Here is a 19,176-nt window from a genome sequence, read left to right as displayed (position 1 = left end):
CCTAGAACTGATATAGGGACTTACTGTAGATTTGTACTTTGTTGCGTGCTCAAGTCTAAGGAATATTTATTGAGTGTTCCCATTGTCACTTATGAGTAATCCATAGATCTGAAAAACAGTCTCCAGTTAAACAAAACTACACAAATGGGCAGGACACTTTCTAGCTGCAAGGAATGATTGTATATAATGGGTCTGATGGTGTACGGATTTTGGCCAGATTTCTGAGCAAGAGATTGTTACTTCTGAAACATCTGATAATTCTGTTTTGTTTAGCCTATCTACTCGCTGTTGTATCCGTTATCTAAGGCAACATGCAAGCTAACCATGTCTAAGTATCATACAGTACTTGTGTCATAAAGTAAGTCAGAAATTTGGGATTTGAAGACGTCACACCCTTGGCTTCAAAAATTCCAGATGAAGGACGATATCTGCGTGTTCATTCTTCCTGATACTGAACTAGATTTTATTCAGCACACAAGAAACTTTTCAAAATAGAGAGGTTAAATGTAGCCCTCATTAATGCCTTCTCTACTAAATGGATGTAAGGCTGATGACAGGGAGTGCTGGAGCTCCCGTTTCATCAGCCCTCAGGACTAGTTCCTGACCATCCCCCTTGGCTGAACTTTTTCAGTGTCTCATTTACACAGAGCGTAGGCCAGCATGCTCTCCAACACAAATTTCTCTAACTATCTACACCAAACTACATGCACAGTACACACTACACTTCCTTTTCCAAAATTCAAAAATCATGGCGTCTCATCACCCAGCCTCGGAGTCCCCGGGGGAGGGGGCATAAATGGCCCCACCTTCCGCCCCTCTCCCGGTGATGACTCGAGGTGACTGGAACCACTGTCTGACTCTCTTCTTCTTCATTTCAGCAACACTCGCGGCCTTTCCTCTAACTTTCACTCTGTTGAGCACCACCTCTCCTCCTCTACACCTCACCTTCTTTTTCTAACTGAGACTCAGCTCTCTGAGGCGACTGACAGCAAACACTGTTCTGTATCCTCCTACTTTTTCTATACTCATTTCAAAGCCAAAAGTGGCTGTTGTGTATATACACGCAACGACTTACCTTACTATCGTATTCCTGAACTCGATTCTTCTGAATTCTCTACACTCTGGCTTCGGCTTTCTTGTCATTCTCTGACTAAATATATCTTTGCTGTTTAATTATCCCCTAATTCTACTGACTATCAAAAATTCTTTTACTATCTTACTTCTACGATGGAACACATTCTATCCATTTCTCCTTTCTCTGACATCTACATTTTAGGAGATTACAATGTTAACCACCACCTTTGGCTCTCCTCTCCTTTCACTGATCCACCTGGTGAACAAGCCTACATCTTTTCTATCCTTAATGACCTAGAGCAGCTTGTACAGCACCCTACCCATATCCCAGACCGCCTTGGGGAGAGCTCCAACATACTTGACCTCTTCTTTACAACTAATCCTTCTGCTTACACTGTAAATCTTTCTCTCCATTGGGCTCCTTCGATCACAACCTTATCACCTTAACTTGTCCTATCACTCCGGTATGGCCCGTGGACCCTCCAGGGAAATGTCGCCTGTGGCATTTTGGAGCCGCGGATTGGGAGGCCCTGAGGCTGTACTTCTTTGATTTTCCCTGGAATGATTATTGCTTCCATGGCTGGGAGCCATCTGAGTGTGCTTTGCGCATTACGGAGGTTATTCTCTCTGGCATGGAGGCATACATTCCTTTCTCATATGCTTTGACTAAAGCAAGAAAGCCTTGGTTTAATCACGCTTGTTCTAATGCTGTCCGCACCAAGGAGAGGGCCTACGAAACGTACCAGAGCCAACCCACCCCTGAATCACATCATCTTTACGTTTCTGCCCGGAATCGTGCTAAGTCTGTTCTTCGCTCAACTAAAAATAATTTTATCCTTACTAAATGCTCTCAACTCTCCAACTCAAATTCTTCCTGCTCCTTCTGGCACATTGCCAAAAACCATTCTAACAACTTGACCTCATCATCCTTCCCTCCTCTTTTCTATTCTGATGGTTCTGTAGCTATTTCTTCTACTGATAAAGCAGATCTCTTCGCACAGACTTTCTCCTCCAATTCCACCTTAGACGATTCTGGTGCTGTTCCTCCATCACTTCTCACCTCTGACTTCCTCATGGCTGACATTAAAGTATCTTCAGCTGATGTATTTTCTGCCATCACTGGTCTCAATACTAACAAGGCATATGGGCCTGATGGAGTCCCTCCTCTTGTTCTCAAGAACTGTGCTTCTGTGCTTACACCCTGCCTAGGCAAACTTTTTCGCCTTTGTCTATCAACTTGTACCTTTCCTGCTTGCTGGAAGTTTGCTCTCATTCAGCCAGTCCAAAGAAGGGTGACCACTCCCAACCCTCCAACTATCGTCCAATTGCTTTAATGTCCTGTATTTCAAAAGTTTTCGAATCAGTTCTCAATAGAAAAATTTTAAGGTATCTTTCCTATGACAACATTCTGATGGTCAGTACGGGTTCCGTCAGGGATGCTCCACTGATGATCTTCTCACATACCTTTCATCCTCCTGGACATCCTCCTTTCGGGACTTTGGCGAAAGCTTTGCCATTGCACTGGACATCTCAAAGGCTTTCGATCGAGTCTGGCATAAATCTTTAATTTCCAAACTGCCCTCTTACAGTTTCTATCCTTCTATCTGTGCCTTCATTGCTAGCTTCCTTTCTGGTCGTTCTATAGCCGCTGTTGTAGACGGCCATCGTTCTTCTCCTAGATCTATCAACAGTGGTGTTCCTCAGGGCTCTGTCCTATCACCAACTCTCTTCCTTTTATTCATCAATGACCTTCTAAACTGTACATCTAACCCTATCCACTCATACGCTGATGACTCCACCCTTCACCTTTCCATTCGGTTCCCACAACGCCCATCTCAGCAGTTACTTCAACAAACAAGGGATGAGGCTATGGCACACCTAATGTCTGACTTGGCTCGTATCTCTGACTGGGGTAAAAATAATCTTGTTGTTTTTAATTAATCTAATACTCAGTTCTTACACCTATCAACCCGTCAAAATCTTCCACAGGTATATACCCACTAATGTTTAATAATATTCAGCTTAATCCTTCATCATCCTTGAATATGCTTGGGGTTTTATTTACTCGGGACTTATCTTGGAAAGATCATATTACATCTCTTGTAAAATCTGCTTCTAAGAGATTCGGTATGCTAAGCCGACTCCGTTCTTTCTTTACCCTTGCACAATTGTTGACTCTACAGTATACAGGGGTTTTATCCACCCCTGTGTGGAGTACAACTCTCAATAAGGTTGAGTCAAAGGCTTTTCGTCTCATTAACTCTCCTCCTCTTAATGACTCCCTTCAACCTCTCTCTCATCGCCACATTGTTGCATCTTTATCACTTTTCTATCGCTACTTTAATGGTCACTGCTCCTCTGAACTGTCTGCATGCATTCCTCCACCTCTACGACAGGCGTGTAGCACCCGTCTAGCAACAAACTCTCATCCCTTTTCTGTCCAACTCTCTAATGCAAGAGTTAAGCGTTACTGCAAGTCCTTCATTTATGCAACAGGTCAACTCTGGAACTGTCTCCCTCTGTCTGTACAGTATTTCCTGCTACCTATGATCTCCAGTCTTTCAAACGCAATGTGTCCAGGTATCTCGAAATGAATGGATCTTGAATTTGGCTCTCTCTTGTGTTTTGTTTTTCTCTTGGAGGGAACTCTTATTGCAGGCTCATGGCCTTTGGTTTCTTCTTCCACGCATATAAAAAAAAAAAAAAATGGCCTTGATAACACTGGTCAACAACATTTTTCTCCCAACGGTATTGATGGATGCTCTGAGTTTACTTTTTCCTGTTGAATCCAAATTACGAAAGCGGATTTTCATATCAGGCTAAATTTTCTTTTGATGCATTTTTCATACATTCGTCATGTAGCATGATCACAGGATACAAAATTAATATATACATTTTTTTAATCTTAAGCAGCAAATTTTCGATAAAAATAAAACAACTTAATCCTTTCGAGAGAAAGATCTGACATTGCTGGCAGGATAAATTTTGTTAGAGCAGCAGACTGTGGAGGTTGAAACATGTTTAGACCTGTTCGGACATGAGACCAGTTTCTGTGTTTAGAGCAGCTCCAAGTCAGTCAGCTCATAGGTGCCACAGTGTTACCAGCTAGTGTGTGTTGACCTTTTCTTAAGTATTATTTCCTTTTATGTTACACCAGTGTTGTGTTTATCTTGATGTTTTCCCATTCCGCGAAACGGTATTAACCCTTCCGTGGCCGGCCTTTGGAAATTGAAGGGCTTCCCTGGCTGGCGCCAGGACCATTTTTTTCGTTACGAGAATTGTTTTTTCTTTATCAACGTGATGAAAATCGTCTGGCCTCCCTGGCAATGTAATTTTTACCATCCTAATCCCATCATGTAATTTGTAATGAAATGAAAAAAAAAAAGATAATGCAAAATGACTACGGACACGCTAGTGAAAACTAACCTAATCCTCTGCACTAAAAAATATTCATATTAAAAAAGGAAAATCAGTGTCGCTGCAATGGTTTAGAATGGCTAGAAATATGTAATACGAACAAAATCAATACATCATATGTGAAAGTTTATTTAAATAATGTAATTTTCTTTTCATTGTTTTTGATGTTTGTCTTTATGCAAGTATGGAATTAGCTTTGTAGTTTGTATGGTGTAGTGTGTGTCTATAGACAGGCAATAGAGGCCATTTTTGGTCTCTTACCAGATAAGGAGCCCGCTATGTGTGTATTGGCTGAACCGTCGCGGCTGAAATTCGTTATTACCCGAGAATTGCACTCGCTCGAGGGAATAAGCTTGAGGGGATGAGAAGGTTTAACATTCATATAGTCACCACAAGAACACCTCACATATTGTTGAAATGCTTGTGCAAAGCAAGAAATATGTAAAATGAACAAATTCAGCACATAATGTGTACTTATAATTAAAAATATCGTAATTATGATTTCTCCCCCTTTTTGGTGTTTATGTTTTTTCTGTATGGAATTGTGTTTGAACTCTTGGTGGTATAGTGTATGTCGAAAGAGAGGAGAATTATGCCGTTTTTAGTCTGTTTTCAAGATAATGAGTGCAGCTGTGTGTGTTTAGGGACAACCCTCGCGGTCAAAATACGATATTGCCACAGCGTAGTACGGTTGACTGGGGAAGGAGGGTAAAGGGTGATGAAGTTGTAAGTTACAGTTGTAAGTAATGTACAGTAAAAAAGAAATATGAATATTATTCCTGCAAATACAAGAAATATCAGAGGAAAACAATACAATAAAAGGAATAATGACAAATAACATGAGTAAAGGAAAATAACAACTTACCCACAATGCTCGTAAGTTTGAGGGTTGTGGGTTGAAGAATGGGCAGAGTGAGCAAGCACAAGGGATGTTAATCTCTCTCTCCACTCTTCCCAGGTTAAAAGCAAACTGTGATAAGCAGTCACCGTCTGGGAAACTCTTTCTCTCTTTTCTTAAAATGCAGACTCTTCTGATCTACCAGTTGACCCGCCGACATGTCATAAAAGTACTCCTGCTAATACCAGTACACCAGGCTTGTGTAAGACAGCCCTAGCATGTATTCAATATGGATGGTGGGTGTTAGCCCCGAAGTAGTGACATGTGGAGATGTAGGAGGACTACTGGGCCCCAAGAAGAACTACTGGAACTTGGGGATAGGCCCTGAAGCCTTTGCCCAGTGTTGGACACGTAAAACAGTGATTCTCAACCTTTTTTGCCCCATTCACCTCTTCCACCATATGGCAGAATGTCATTGCCCCTTTTCCAAGACTGTCTTACTCATAAGGTGCCTACCTGAATAATACACATAAAATAATGACAGTGACAATCTACCGAGGCCTGAGGGCCAACATCGTCACTAGCTTGTACACGTCCAAAACCAAAATATGACAGTACAGGAATATGACGACTCTCTCTCTCTCTCTCTCTCTCTCTCTCTCTCTCTCTCTCTCTCAGGGTTTCAGTTTATAAAACACGTAATAATAATTGCATTTTTTTTTAGTCGCGTTGAAACTCCCCTTGATTTGAGAGGTTTTGGTAGTTCCTTCGCCGTTTCCCCAACTTAGGCAAACAAAACAAGCTGACAGGACGACCACACAGGAATTAGACATGAAAGAAAACAAGCCTCCTCCTCCACCTCGGACCGCTCGTACACACATATTTTCTCTCTTACAGAAACAACTGAAACGGACCTGAGAGAAAATATTCTCTTCCGTTATTTCTCACACTATTCCCTAATTATTAGAAAAATAGGAATACACTGAGGAAAAGACAATTTGGGCCTAACAGATGCACATTATGTTTCGTGTTCAGAGGCAATAAAAAGATGAATATAACAACAGTTTGAGCTTGCCATTCTATGGCCTCAATTCCCCCCCTGAGACACTTAAATTCCTCCTTGCGGGGGAATTACCCCCTGGTTGAGAATTTCTGACGCAAAAAAAGACTTTCCTATTTTTACTTACATTAATACTTGAGGGGTGCGCAAGACGGATATCCACCCCTAACTAATTCACGAGATGTACTGACAACCTGAGTTGTTTGGAGGGTAGGGCAGGTTTGTGTCAACATCTCCCCCAATTTTTGCCCCCCTCCAAAAACTCATTGTTTTTTACAGATATCACTGCATCAACACCATGGGTCATGCTTCGGTAAAGGTCATTCGATGCCGACGGCAATTTAGGGGTTAATCATCCAAATTCCCTTTCCTATGTTTGTGGTGAGCTAAATTTTAAATCCCAGATGCGGAACTTTATATCATTCGTAAAAAAAATGCTATGAACTTTATTTCAGATGTAATGTCAGTGATCTAGACAAGAGTTGGGCCCATCACATTTGTTATGTTACATGTGCAAGACTACCCACAGAAAGGCTGAACAGTTTACATAACATGCCATTTATTGTTCAGTTGCTTTTACGGGAATGCAAAGATCAAACAGACTGCTATTTCTGCCTAATAAGTACGAAAGGGATCACTTCAATAGCAAAGAGCTTAGTGATTATCCTAACCTGCCATCTGCACCGAGACCATTTCCTCACAAAGCTGAACTTCCAGTACCAGATCTCCCAGAGCATATAACTTTAAGTGATGAGAAATCAAATGAAGCTAGAGCATATCGCGAGGAAAAGTATAAGGAAATTTCAAATCTAACATTCCAGGATACCTGTTCTTCCAATGAACTACATTTATTCTTCCAGGATCTGAATGACTGTTCATGACATGGATTTATCTAAGAAGCAGGCTGAAGCCTGCCTCTTAGATTCTTTTATTAGATTCTTTTAGGTTCGAGCTTAAAGGATTGGAATCTTTTGCAGTGCGATCCTAAAGTTTCTTTTTTTTTTCCGCAGCCGCCATGATGATTTAAAAAATGCTTTTCTCAAGAGGAAGGACTTGTGCTTTGTAAAGATGTAAATTCAGTCATGGCGGCTCTTGGTCATGAACACAGTCTGGGCGAGTAGCGCCTGTTCAAGATCTTCTCAAAAGTCAACTTTAAAGCAGTCCTTTTTCATGACGGAAATAAATTTAATTCTGTACCTATTGCACATACTGCAAACATGAAAGAGTAATATGACATGAAGTAGTTCTAAGAAAAAGCTCATCATCATAAGTATAAATGGAATATCTGTGGAGATCTAAAGGTCATGGATCTTTTGCTGGGGTTGCAGCTAGGTCACACAATGCACTGTGGTTTTGTATGTGAGTGAGACGGTATAGACAAACAAAAATACTACATTCAGAAGGATTGACCAAAACGTACCTCACTTGTTCCAGGCAAGAAAAATGTTGTGAGCATTCCACTTGTCCCTGAAAAAGTCTATCTTCCTCCTTTGCACTTGAAGCTTGGGCTTCTGAAAAACTTTGTTAAAGTGATGGATAAAATGCAAACTGGATTAACATAATGGAAAAGTAAGTTGCCCCACATCAATGATGCCAGGATTAAAGAAGGTAATTTTGTAGACTCTCAGGTCAGAGAATTGTTAAGAGATGAGAGATTTGAAGGAGAGTTGAATGAAGTTGAGAAAGCTGCGTGGCAGGATTTCTGAAGTGTCTGGACAAAGCTTTTTTTTTTTTTTTTTTTTTTTTTTTTTTACCACAAGGCCAAAAACTATCCTGAAATAGTATGTGACCTTAAGTTTTATCAAACGATGAGATGCAATACGTCATTAATGATTCACTTGGACTTCTTTTCAAAAAATAATAAATAATGGGTGCAGCAAGTGATGAATATGGTGAGCATTTTCCCCAGGATATTTCGTATATGGAAAAAGGTTACAAAGGCAACAAGAGCCCTAGTATGCTGGCTGGCTACTGCTGGACTTTTAGAGACAAACTTGAGGCAAAGACTAGAGGAAATTATACAAATTCTAATTTTTAATTACAAGTTTGTAGTTTTTAAGATGTAAATATGTTTTTTTTTTTTTTTATTCATTTACATGTCACTCAGAAATCTTATCTGATACGGAACTTTACCAATATGGATTCAGTACAAAAAATACAATTAGAATCAGGTATTTTCTTCCTTGGGACTCGAACATTTTCTTTTGTTTTCCAGTGTAATCTCAATAAAGTCGTCCATAGGTACGATGAAAAAGAACATACATCATTGTTGTGGTGGGGTTGATAATATTGCCACTAAAGGGATATTATAATCTCATTGCTTTGTCTTAGCCTAAAGCTGAAACTTTTCAGTCATGAATACTCATATATAAATAGAGATTAGCAAAACAGCATAGAGAAAATCACAGAGGCGTGTTAGGGAAAGGACGTATAACAGTAGTCATTTCTTAGTTTTCCATCGAGTAACAAGCAGTAAGCTGCTAAAAGACGAAAATCTCCAGCAAGTTAAGGTGAAAGAAGTTACTGACGCTGACGCTCCACCACCTCCTTTTCCACAAGATCCTCAGTCTCTAAAATTGGACAACAGCTTGTGAACACTACATTGACATAAAAATGCCACCTTCGGTTCTTTAGCTTCACACGCACAAAAAAAGACCTGTGACATCGGCCAGTTATTTTGATTTTCATCTTCCTATCCTTACCATCCCCCTATTACTGATACCTCCGAAAATGCAGTAACTTAGTTCGATGATCAGTTTATATTTTACATAAGTTAGCTACAGTCGATTTTGTCTCATTTGGTTAGTCTTCTAGAAATTGAAGAATTAGAGCTTCCATTTTTTTTTTTTTATTCTTTGGAATTCGCAGTCCCTGACTGGCTTCTCCCAAAGTTCAGCCTACAGTAGATCAGTTCTGTTACACATTTACTCAGGAATGGAGAACATCTATAGTCTGGTGTGGGGAGGTTCTTTTCTTATATTAAACTTGCTTTTCCTTCCTCTTTTCTGGAAAAAAAAATGCTCCCAACAACTATTCACTTTCCCCTTTCCATCTGTAAATTCGTTTTGGTGGGAAATTTTTATTATAACATTCAGTCTGGTTAATACTGCACTAACTTTCGTCCCCATTCGACAGGGCTCGAAATTCGTCAGGACTTATTTTATTTAGAGTAAGTGAAAGATCAAGGTCATATTGCAAGGCCAATTTAAACCCTTTTGATCAAATTTGAACCAGAGTTGGTGGAATGGTTAAGGGTCTTTTGACGATGTAATCATTAGATTTCCGAACAATGGACTAACGATCAACATGACAGGGTAAGGTGACAATTTCGGCGTGAGGGTCGTCTTACAGTTGCCATGGGATGTATTTACCACCTCTCGCTTAGCGATACAGTTTTCATATTTCACCTTAACATCCTTTTGGATGTTACTCATACTACTTAAGTATCGATATAGTTTGCATCTTAACGTAAAATAGGATACTGATATCTAATGTGTAAACTGCTTAGGAAGAGGGGCCAGTGTTCCATTCTCTGAATGTTCCTACTTTTATTCTTGATATCACCTTAAAATCTTTTTGCAGCATTCATAGAGGTGGCCAAATATAGTGTGTGTGTCCCTCATTTACTCACTCGCTCACTGAGTCACTATATTCATTTTTGAAGGATTGGGTTCTGGCCTTTTTTCGGAGCGGGTAGGGTTTGAGGTACAGGGCATACATACTCGTATATATTTGTCGGTACTTAGATTCAAAGGGGGGAGACGCCGTTTCATAATGACACCCATATAATCAGGGGAATTCACTGCCTAGTTACGCAAACGGCCCTTATCTTCCTCTCTATTACCCCGAAATAGGATGATGGACTGCCAGAAAAAAGCAGCTTCAACTTCCAGTCAACTGGGTTCATGCCACAGATGAAACTGGCTCAACAACAATAACAATAACAACAACAACTACTACTACTACTACTACTAGTACTACTACTACTACTACTACTACTGCAGTACAAAAACAAAAACAACAACAACAACAACTACTACTACAGTACAAAAACAAAAACAACAACAACAACTACTACTACTACTTCTACAAAAACAACAAAAATTATTTCTGCTACTACTTCTACATCTACTTTTATACGGAGAAGTAGAAAGTACAAGACTATGCCCACAAACAGACCACGAATCTGTGTCGTGCCGAAATAGTCATAACTATGCCACACACAGGCCATGGAAAACATTACATGCATACATACAGAACACAAGAATACTAGTTCAACGAGTACCTGCGTCGTCGTCGTCGTCTCTCTCTCTCTCTCTCTCTTCTAAGGGGTTGTGATGGCTCCTGTTCGAAAAATCTGTCTTAGAGTAAAATCGTTTGAACTATGAAAGAACGAAGTGAACCGCACTTCATTGCTTTCACAAGATTAAAATTTACGCTTTGTTCGTATTCTCGGGGGTTAAAGAGGCTCTTTAACAACCCTTTCTTAGCAACTGATTTTTGGAATATGTCTGGTTAAAATCGTTTGACACATTTTCAGTGCAGAGTATGGCGATATCAGAATGAATTATATCAAGCAGATGGACAATAAAGTGCAAAAAGCAAAGTTGTCTCACAGGAGGTGTTAAGAACTTTCCTTAACTTACGGGAATACCTGCCTTAGTACATTGTACCAAGTTTTTCATTCTGTTCTCTCTACCATCTGACGGTTTCATTCAGCATAGGACGGACACGCAGTAAGGAACTAGGGCTTATTGTATATTTTACCGCCCTCCGGCTTTCCAAACCAAAAGAAAATGTGATGGCAACAGTATATGTCAAATTATTAAGGAGATTAAGAAAAAACGAGGATATAAAGGAGCGTTGTGGTGTGGATGTGGATGTGATAGGAAGCGTTATGAGGAACAAACTGAGGTGGTTTGGCCATGTGGAGAGGATGGAGGGTGAAAGACTGACGAAGAGAGTGTGAGTGAGGTGGAGGGGGGAAGAGGGAGGTGGAAGCCGAGGACGAGATGGAGGGATGGGGTGGAGAGGTATATGAGAGAGGGGGGTGTGAGTTGGGAGCAGGGCAGTGAAATGGCGGGGGACAGGGCGACTTGGAGGCGATTTGTTTGTGGCCACCCCAAACGGGATTGAGGCGTCTATATATATCAGCCGTGGCTCGGTGGGTTAGAGCGCTCCGCTCTGACCGAAGGGTCGGAGGATCGAATCCACCCAAGGGTCATTGGTAGACATCAGGAAGGGCATCCGGTCATAAAATGCTACACGCTCCAGTCCAAAAGTCCTCTACCCAGAGGCAACGCCTTAGCCCTTCGGGGATACCTGGCGTAAAACCATTTTATATATATATATATATATATATATATATATATATATATATATATATATATATATATATATATATATATATATATATATATATAATGTCGAGTTCAGTACTAAAGCCTATTTTCTATATATTATTGTTGATATTTTCAAACTATTTTACTAACTTATGGGAAGATTTTTCAAAATAGGCTGTTTAACATAGGTTTAGTCAATGTCCAAAGTTTTTTCCTAGGGTAAATATATATAAATTCTAACATGGGGAAAGAAAAATGTAGATCATCGGAAATTTACATCTTCCGTCTGATGACAAACAATTAAGTTTACCCTTACTTTTACCAAATGATTTAACTAATTAGTTCATGGATAGAAACATGGGTTAACAAAGGCTATATCTCATCCTAAGAGATAAAAATACCTATCGTCAATAATAGTCTGGAGGTAACAAGAATAATTTATACAGAACGTCATTGGTTAAAAGGGATCAACACACACACACACACACACACACACACACACACACACACACACACACACACACACACACAGACCGTAGGCACATAATGTATGCCTGACTAAAACATTCTTACCGGAGTATTAAAATCATTAAGTACATAAGTAAGTAGGTAACTATCGATGAAAGTTTTTTTTTCTTGTTACCAGCGTCGGAGTCTGGGCCTAGGCTAGTCAGTCTCGGCATTTTATGCTAAGCTGAGTGGCCTCGTTTTGTCCCGATTGACATTATGTAAGCTGTAGCCTCCAAAACCCCCTCGGATAAAAAACATTCACGGACAAGCCAGTTAAAGCCTCCTAACCTATTAACCTACGAGGCGTCATATATTTATATGGTTACCTCCCAACCCACCAGACGTCATTTGTCTATACGGTTACTACCCATCGAAGAAAATATCAGTGCTTACAGGAAATCATTGCCTCACCACTCAATATGGTCATTCGGGGTCAACAGTATATCGCATGAGTAGATGATGGGTGCCCTCTTCTACCACAAGGTCAGGTAGTACTATATCAAGTGAGTTAATGATGAGCACTCCAATTACCACAGAGTAATTGCCACTTTATATCTATCCGCTTGTACTGTATTATCGATTTTTGTCTGTATGTACAGAAGAGGATGAATATTCGCCAATTATTTTATCTGTGCAACTGTACTTTCCATTTTCCTCTGCTGGTTAATAGTCGTAAGCTAAGAAAGTCTTCACTGCTCATCTTGGCACTGATAATTCTGTTAATGGAAAGGGACAGACATGCCTTAAGTGCTCAGTGGACGCACTTGAATAATAGTCAACATTTTGTTCTTGACTGTAAAGGCAATCAGTTCCGCTTTTACAAGAGCCTTCAGGTAACGAATAGTAGAAATTTTGCTCCCTGACCTCTTGGTTACATAGATTTTATAGTACGTAATCTATCAGTATATCTTAAAGTGGTTAGGCCTATCAACTGCACAAGTGTCGTTAAAGCAGATAATCAATATTCCCTTAATGCCTGGGGTCTGATGCATTACTATAAAGTATTATTTTGTTATTTCCAAATAATTTTATTCTACTTACAACAAACCTCTTATAGTGAAAGATCACAAAGAATGTATCAAACCCTCAAATTTTGAAAAGCAAACCCTAATGTGGAGCATATTTTGTGGATAGCAAGAATGTATTATAAATTACGTCATTGGAGTTAAGTGTGGATCTGTTACACCCGTCTTCCTTCCGTCAGTATATTAGGTTCATCCCGTCGAATATTAGTAAAACCATCGCAGCCATATTGATCCACTATTGAATCCTGCCTGGAATCAAGGACCACAGGTGGAGTAGGGGTGGGGGTTTGGGGACACGGTAATCATGGGGAAAAGGAACGACGATTATAATTGTCGACCACAGGCATGGTGAATACACCTTGTTGTGTGTGTGTGTGTGTGTGTGTGTGTGTGTTTATATAACCTTATTAGTATATCAGCCCGCCTGCGCATGAACCCCTATTATTTCTCTTCTTGACACTCAGGGTAAAAAACTAGTAAGATGCAAACCGTTCTTCCGATACAAACTAAGTTCCATGAGCCGTATCGTTTGACATTAAACTTTTTTTTTAATAGCTCTCATGTTTGGACGCCATATTCTTAAAATAATGAGTAAAAGCTTTCTCCACAAAGATTTTCTCTCTCTCTCAGAACATTTTTTTTTTTTTTAATTTTCATATCATTCCATTAACCATTTTAATATTATAACAAACTTTACTTTCATGTTCGCTGCCTCCAGGCGATCTGATTCAGGAAGGGAGAATATTTTCGTACCGGAAATGTTACATACATTTCTTGTTAACCCGTCACGTCCCGAGGTTTTCCGCACCTCCGACATCCCCCAGTCCCCGAGGTATTTTCCAAATTTTTTTTTTTGGCTAAAACCTTCGCTTTTGGTGAGAAACATCGAAAATTCATAGAGAAATCACTCACCTGAGGTTTAAAGTGCCCAATCCAGGTAGGAGTTCCTCCTTACCTGAGTGGGTTTTCTAACTTGCTGGCACCAAAGAAAACGAGTTCTTTGGGAGGGTAACTATTTTATCCACTCATAAACGGTATGAATGTATATGTAGTATGCCAGTATATGTATATGTAGTATGACAGTATACTGGTTTTCAAGCAGTAATAAAGGCATTATAAGCATTGTTTCACTCACTAACTAATCACCATACCTGACCTATTTTTGCCACACTACCTGATCATTATTTCTGGCTGTTTCTTCTTCTAATGCTATGTAAACATTGTCCTCCACATTGTCATCGATTAGGGAATCACTCTGGCCCTGAATAACTTTACTAGCCAGGTCACTGGTAACAGGTCCTTTGCCAAGACAATGGCGTGAGGGGGGAGGGGGGAGGTTAAGCAGTGTAAGGCATTGTCCCTGCTTGGTATCTTGTACAGGAATAGAGGAAGGTGTCCCGTGTATACATACGAAAAATCACGTGCGAAAATTGAAAATTGTGCAAATTAGCGACCTTGCAATTGCACGACGTACTGGTACGTCGCCGGGACTGGCAAATGCAAATCGTTGCAACGTACCCATACATCGTCGGGACGGGGCGGGTTAAACCTTTCATCCACTTTCTTCACTAAAACACTCTTACCCCACTTCTTTTATTCCCCACACTATAAATCACTATTCATATCCGTATCTTCTGGGACCCTCTTCAACTTTTTTTTTTCCACCATAATTTTGGCAGATCCAACCTAGAGCAATTCCTTTGACAGGGAAGTAGCTCAAATGGGAAATCAAGCGAGAATATCAATAGCCTGGACGACGAAAGTTTGTTATATATGGAGGATGTCACATAACACTTTTTTGTTAGTTCATCTACTTTCTTGTTTTCGAAATTTTTGGTGTTGTATTTATATCCCAATAAATTGTGCCAAAGAGGATTAAAATTATCAATATTACACATACTTTTACGGTTCTGTGAATTATTCAGACCTAATTAACTGCGAACTGAGTGGTGAACCATCAAAGAGAGGAGAAACTGAGTACTTAGTATTTTTTTTTTTTTTCTGTTTTGGATTCTTTTGACAAAGGAACTGCATGAATGAAAACATTTTACTATAAGGGCATATCAGAGAAAAAACGTTAAGGAGCAAGTAGGGGAGCGCAGTGATAGTTCGGCCAGGAGGATGGTTCGGCCACTGGCCTTCCTGAATAATGTAGGGGACCTAGATCATTGAGATTTCACATGAAGTTGCGTGATCTTGCTGACAGATGGTATATGTGTTTTTGTTTTGGTTGGCCGGGAAACAGCAACGTCAGGTTAGATTTTATGATTTTTCATGACCTCTATGTACTTTTTCGGTGATCCAACGTAAGCAGTAGCTCCATTAATACTTCAGGGTTGTTATCCATATATAGTGCAAATATCATTTATTGTCTATAGGTGACGTGAGAGTAGATAACACTCGAACAGCTTATGAACTCTGGGTTTCGGGGCGCCATGTGTACATCTTTATACATGGGGGATGATTCGGCCACTTGAAGTGAGGGATGGTTCGGCAGGATTGCCAGGTGGCCGAACCATCCCTCATAATTATCTAATGATTCATTTTCTTTATTTAATGATTTTTTTCTATCTATCTATCTATCTATATACCTAGGATGCTTCCCCCAAGGAAAGGGAGGTAGCCGAGACAGGACGACACACTCCCCATTTACTCATCCATTCAAACACTCTTTCGCATCTTAGCCTCAAAGGGGAGAACGGACTGGTCCTCACCACACCACACCACACAAGGGTCAACTGCGCAATGCAATCAGTAACATCCGCAGCAGGGCCCAACAGCAGAGCTGGTTTACCCCTGCCACATCATAACAGACTCATCCCCTTACCTTTTTTCTATAAAATTACATATTCTCTCTCTCTCTCTCTCTCTCTCTCTCTCTCTCTCTACTTTCCCTCAGAAATTGATGAAGCTTCTGTTTCAAGAATCGTTATAATTGGAGTATTACCTGAACCAGTTTCACAAAGCACTAAGCGAAGGCAAAGGTATTACAACTTTGGATTTTTGTTTCACTGAATTTAAAATGCGTTAAGAGTAAACAGCATGTAAGAGAAGTAGCTTTCATTTGACTCGGATATTTTCTTTCTCAAAATTATAGTTTTATTTTATCTGAGATAGGCAAGAGCAGAGCCATTTAATTTCATTATAAGGAGATTGTTTGTTACTTGTTTCATTAAAAGGAGATTGTTTAGGTAAAAATAAATCCAATAAATCATGTCAGCACAAATGAAAATTTGATTCTTAATTTTTCTACTGTATTTAATCTTTAATTGAGCCCCAGAGACAAGTGGCCAAATCATCCCACATGGTGGCCGAACCATCCAACGCCAGTGGCCGAATCATCCACACCAAGAGGGATGGTTCGGCCATTTTGGAGACCTTAAGAGTTTGGATTACTGCCAAGAAATGTCGTAAGTTTAAGAACTGACAATAGCACACAAAAGAGCCAAAAGATGTGGCTTCCTCTTGGAATAAGCAGATTTTAAGAATTTCTTAAACTTTATTTATTATTATTTTTTTTCGAAAAAGTGGCCGAATCATCACCGCCCTCCCCTAGAGAAGTACTCAAGTTTAATAACACGCATGCTCACCCTGTAACCTCAAGACACATGATTTACTAGTGTGAATATCATCATCCAATCCTGTGTTGCCGGGGCTAGGCAAGTTGGTCCTGATATTTAAGACGAGTGACCAGCCTCACTCATCCCTGAGTGGCATTACATTAGCAAGAAACCCCAACCATCCCTGCTCAATCCGATTAGAGCACCTTAAGTACCCACTACACCACCAGGCGCCATTATATGCATGGTGGTACAATGGGAGGAGTTGGCAAGAGGTCACGTGACTTAAAACCAGCGCATTGCAGCCCCCCGCCCCCCTTTGACTCAAACGTCAGCCGAGAGTGGAACTCATCATTTTTTGTGTAACCACTCAGCATGCCTGCTTGTTCTGCTCTTGGGTGTACGCAGAGGGATCGAGAGGACTCTGAGCATTTCATAGGTAAAACTGCTAGGTTAAATAAGGAAATGGTTTCTTAGAAATGGGCATAAAACTGTGTCGCGTTGGGTTCTTTTCCATGCATTTTCTTTTATCATTTATGGTCTCGTGATTCGATAGTTTTATACGACTTTAGCAACCTCCAATAATCTACATTCAGTTTAGACACTGCTGATACTAAATATTCCAATTTTTTTTTTTGGGGGGAAAGTAAATTCCGGCAAAATGCTTCTGCGTTGTGGCCGGTCGGCCAATCAGTAGGCTAGGCCTAGGATATACTGCTGTCTCAAACACCTAACCTAACCCACATAGCCTATCCCAAATTAGCCTTTATAACCTAAGCAACCTAGCCTAACAACCTAATCACCTAACCCAGCTTAATGTAACTTAACCTAACCCACCTAGCCCAGCCTGGCCTAGCTTATCATAACGAGGCACTAAATTAACCCATCTAACTTTACTTATCCCAAGCCAGCTTAACCCAACTCATGCTAACCTAACCTTACCTAACCCAGTTCACCTAATCTGTTCTAATCTTAGCCTAAACTATTTAACTTCAGCTCATCCACTTGATTTAAAAAGGTATGTAATGTCTAATAATGACCAACTTTTTCATATTATAAGAGTTATTTTATATCAGTTATTGGTAAATATAGACAACAAAAACTAACAAGGGTTTCTGTCTTGGCTATCCTTTATCAGTGGTATGCCGGGGGTAAGGATGATTACAACTTTGAGTGAATTTCATTGAGGTGGAATTAATATATGTAGCTTAGGTAATTTGAAATTTAGGTAATTTGAAATTTAAACTATGGTGAATTTAACTGAACTGGAATCAATAAATTCAATTTCCCTCTGGAACTGGATCTGACTTAGAGCAAACAAATCTTAATTGACCCCACATTTGGTACTCTCTTGACAAAAAACATATTTGTATTTGCTTATATTTTATCTAGTATGTTCCCAAGAAATGAAAATTTTCGCAGGAAGTGGATAGAGACAACACGTAGGAAGAAGGACTTTAATCCTTCAAAATCAGCAGTTCTTTGTTCTCAACGTTTTAAGAAAGAGGATTTTGACAGGATCACACTGAACTATGCTAAGGGAAGGTGTGATACCAAGTGTGTTTGCTGGTTTTCCATCATATTTACAGAAGAAAACTAAATTTCCCAGGAAAAGCCTAGAAAAACGGGAGCACAGTCTGTTAAACTGGATTCTATTAACAGCAGTAGAATTGTTGGTGTTGATACCAGTACTGGTGCTTCAAAGGGCACTAGTGATTGTTCCTTTCCTATGGATAGGCCTATAGATGAAGCCTTAAGCTCTCCTATGGTGTCTTCTGTGGGTCCTGAAAATGCTAAATTGAAGAGAAACTTAGCTGAAAATGAAGAAAAACTTGTAGCTTCCAAGAAAAAAAAAATAAAACTTTACTTCAGTCATAACGAAGGTTCTTATGGAAAAATGCACAATTACAGAATGTTATAAATGACTTGAGAAAAAATAACCTACTCACGAACAGTTTAGGTGTATTGGAAGACTGTACTGGGGGAATAGCTGATCTCTGGAGAAGACAGTTGGCAAAAAACTGCGATGTTTCGAGTCAATCCCTCTCCATTGCTGATGAAAACCTAAATTATTAAATAATACTACCATTTGTGATTATTACTGGCCAGCATGACTAATTCATTTTTACCTATAGTCACTACAGTATAATATGATGTCAAAACAACACGTTGTTAGCGTTTCTTATAAGGAATACTAATGATTATCTGCGGAGCGAACAAATCAAGAACTTCACATTTCCTAAGTATAGTGTGGTGCCTGGTGGGCTTTTTAGGGATCTGTATCAATGACAAGGAATGTCTTTATATATACCTTGCATATCATATATTTCTCCAAATTTGTGTGTGCGGT

Source organism: Coenobita brevimanus, chromosome 40 (assembly GCF_032717465.1).
Source record: "Coenobita brevimanus isolate Jiangsu-jjx chromosome 40, ASM3271746v2, whole genome shotgun sequence".
NCBI classification, from domain to species: domain Eukaryota; kingdom Metazoa; phylum Arthropoda; class Malacostraca; order Decapoda; family Coenobitidae; genus Coenobita; species Coenobita brevimanus.
The sequence above is the reverse complement of the archived record's forward strand: the minus strand, read 5'-3'. Positions refer to the sequence as shown.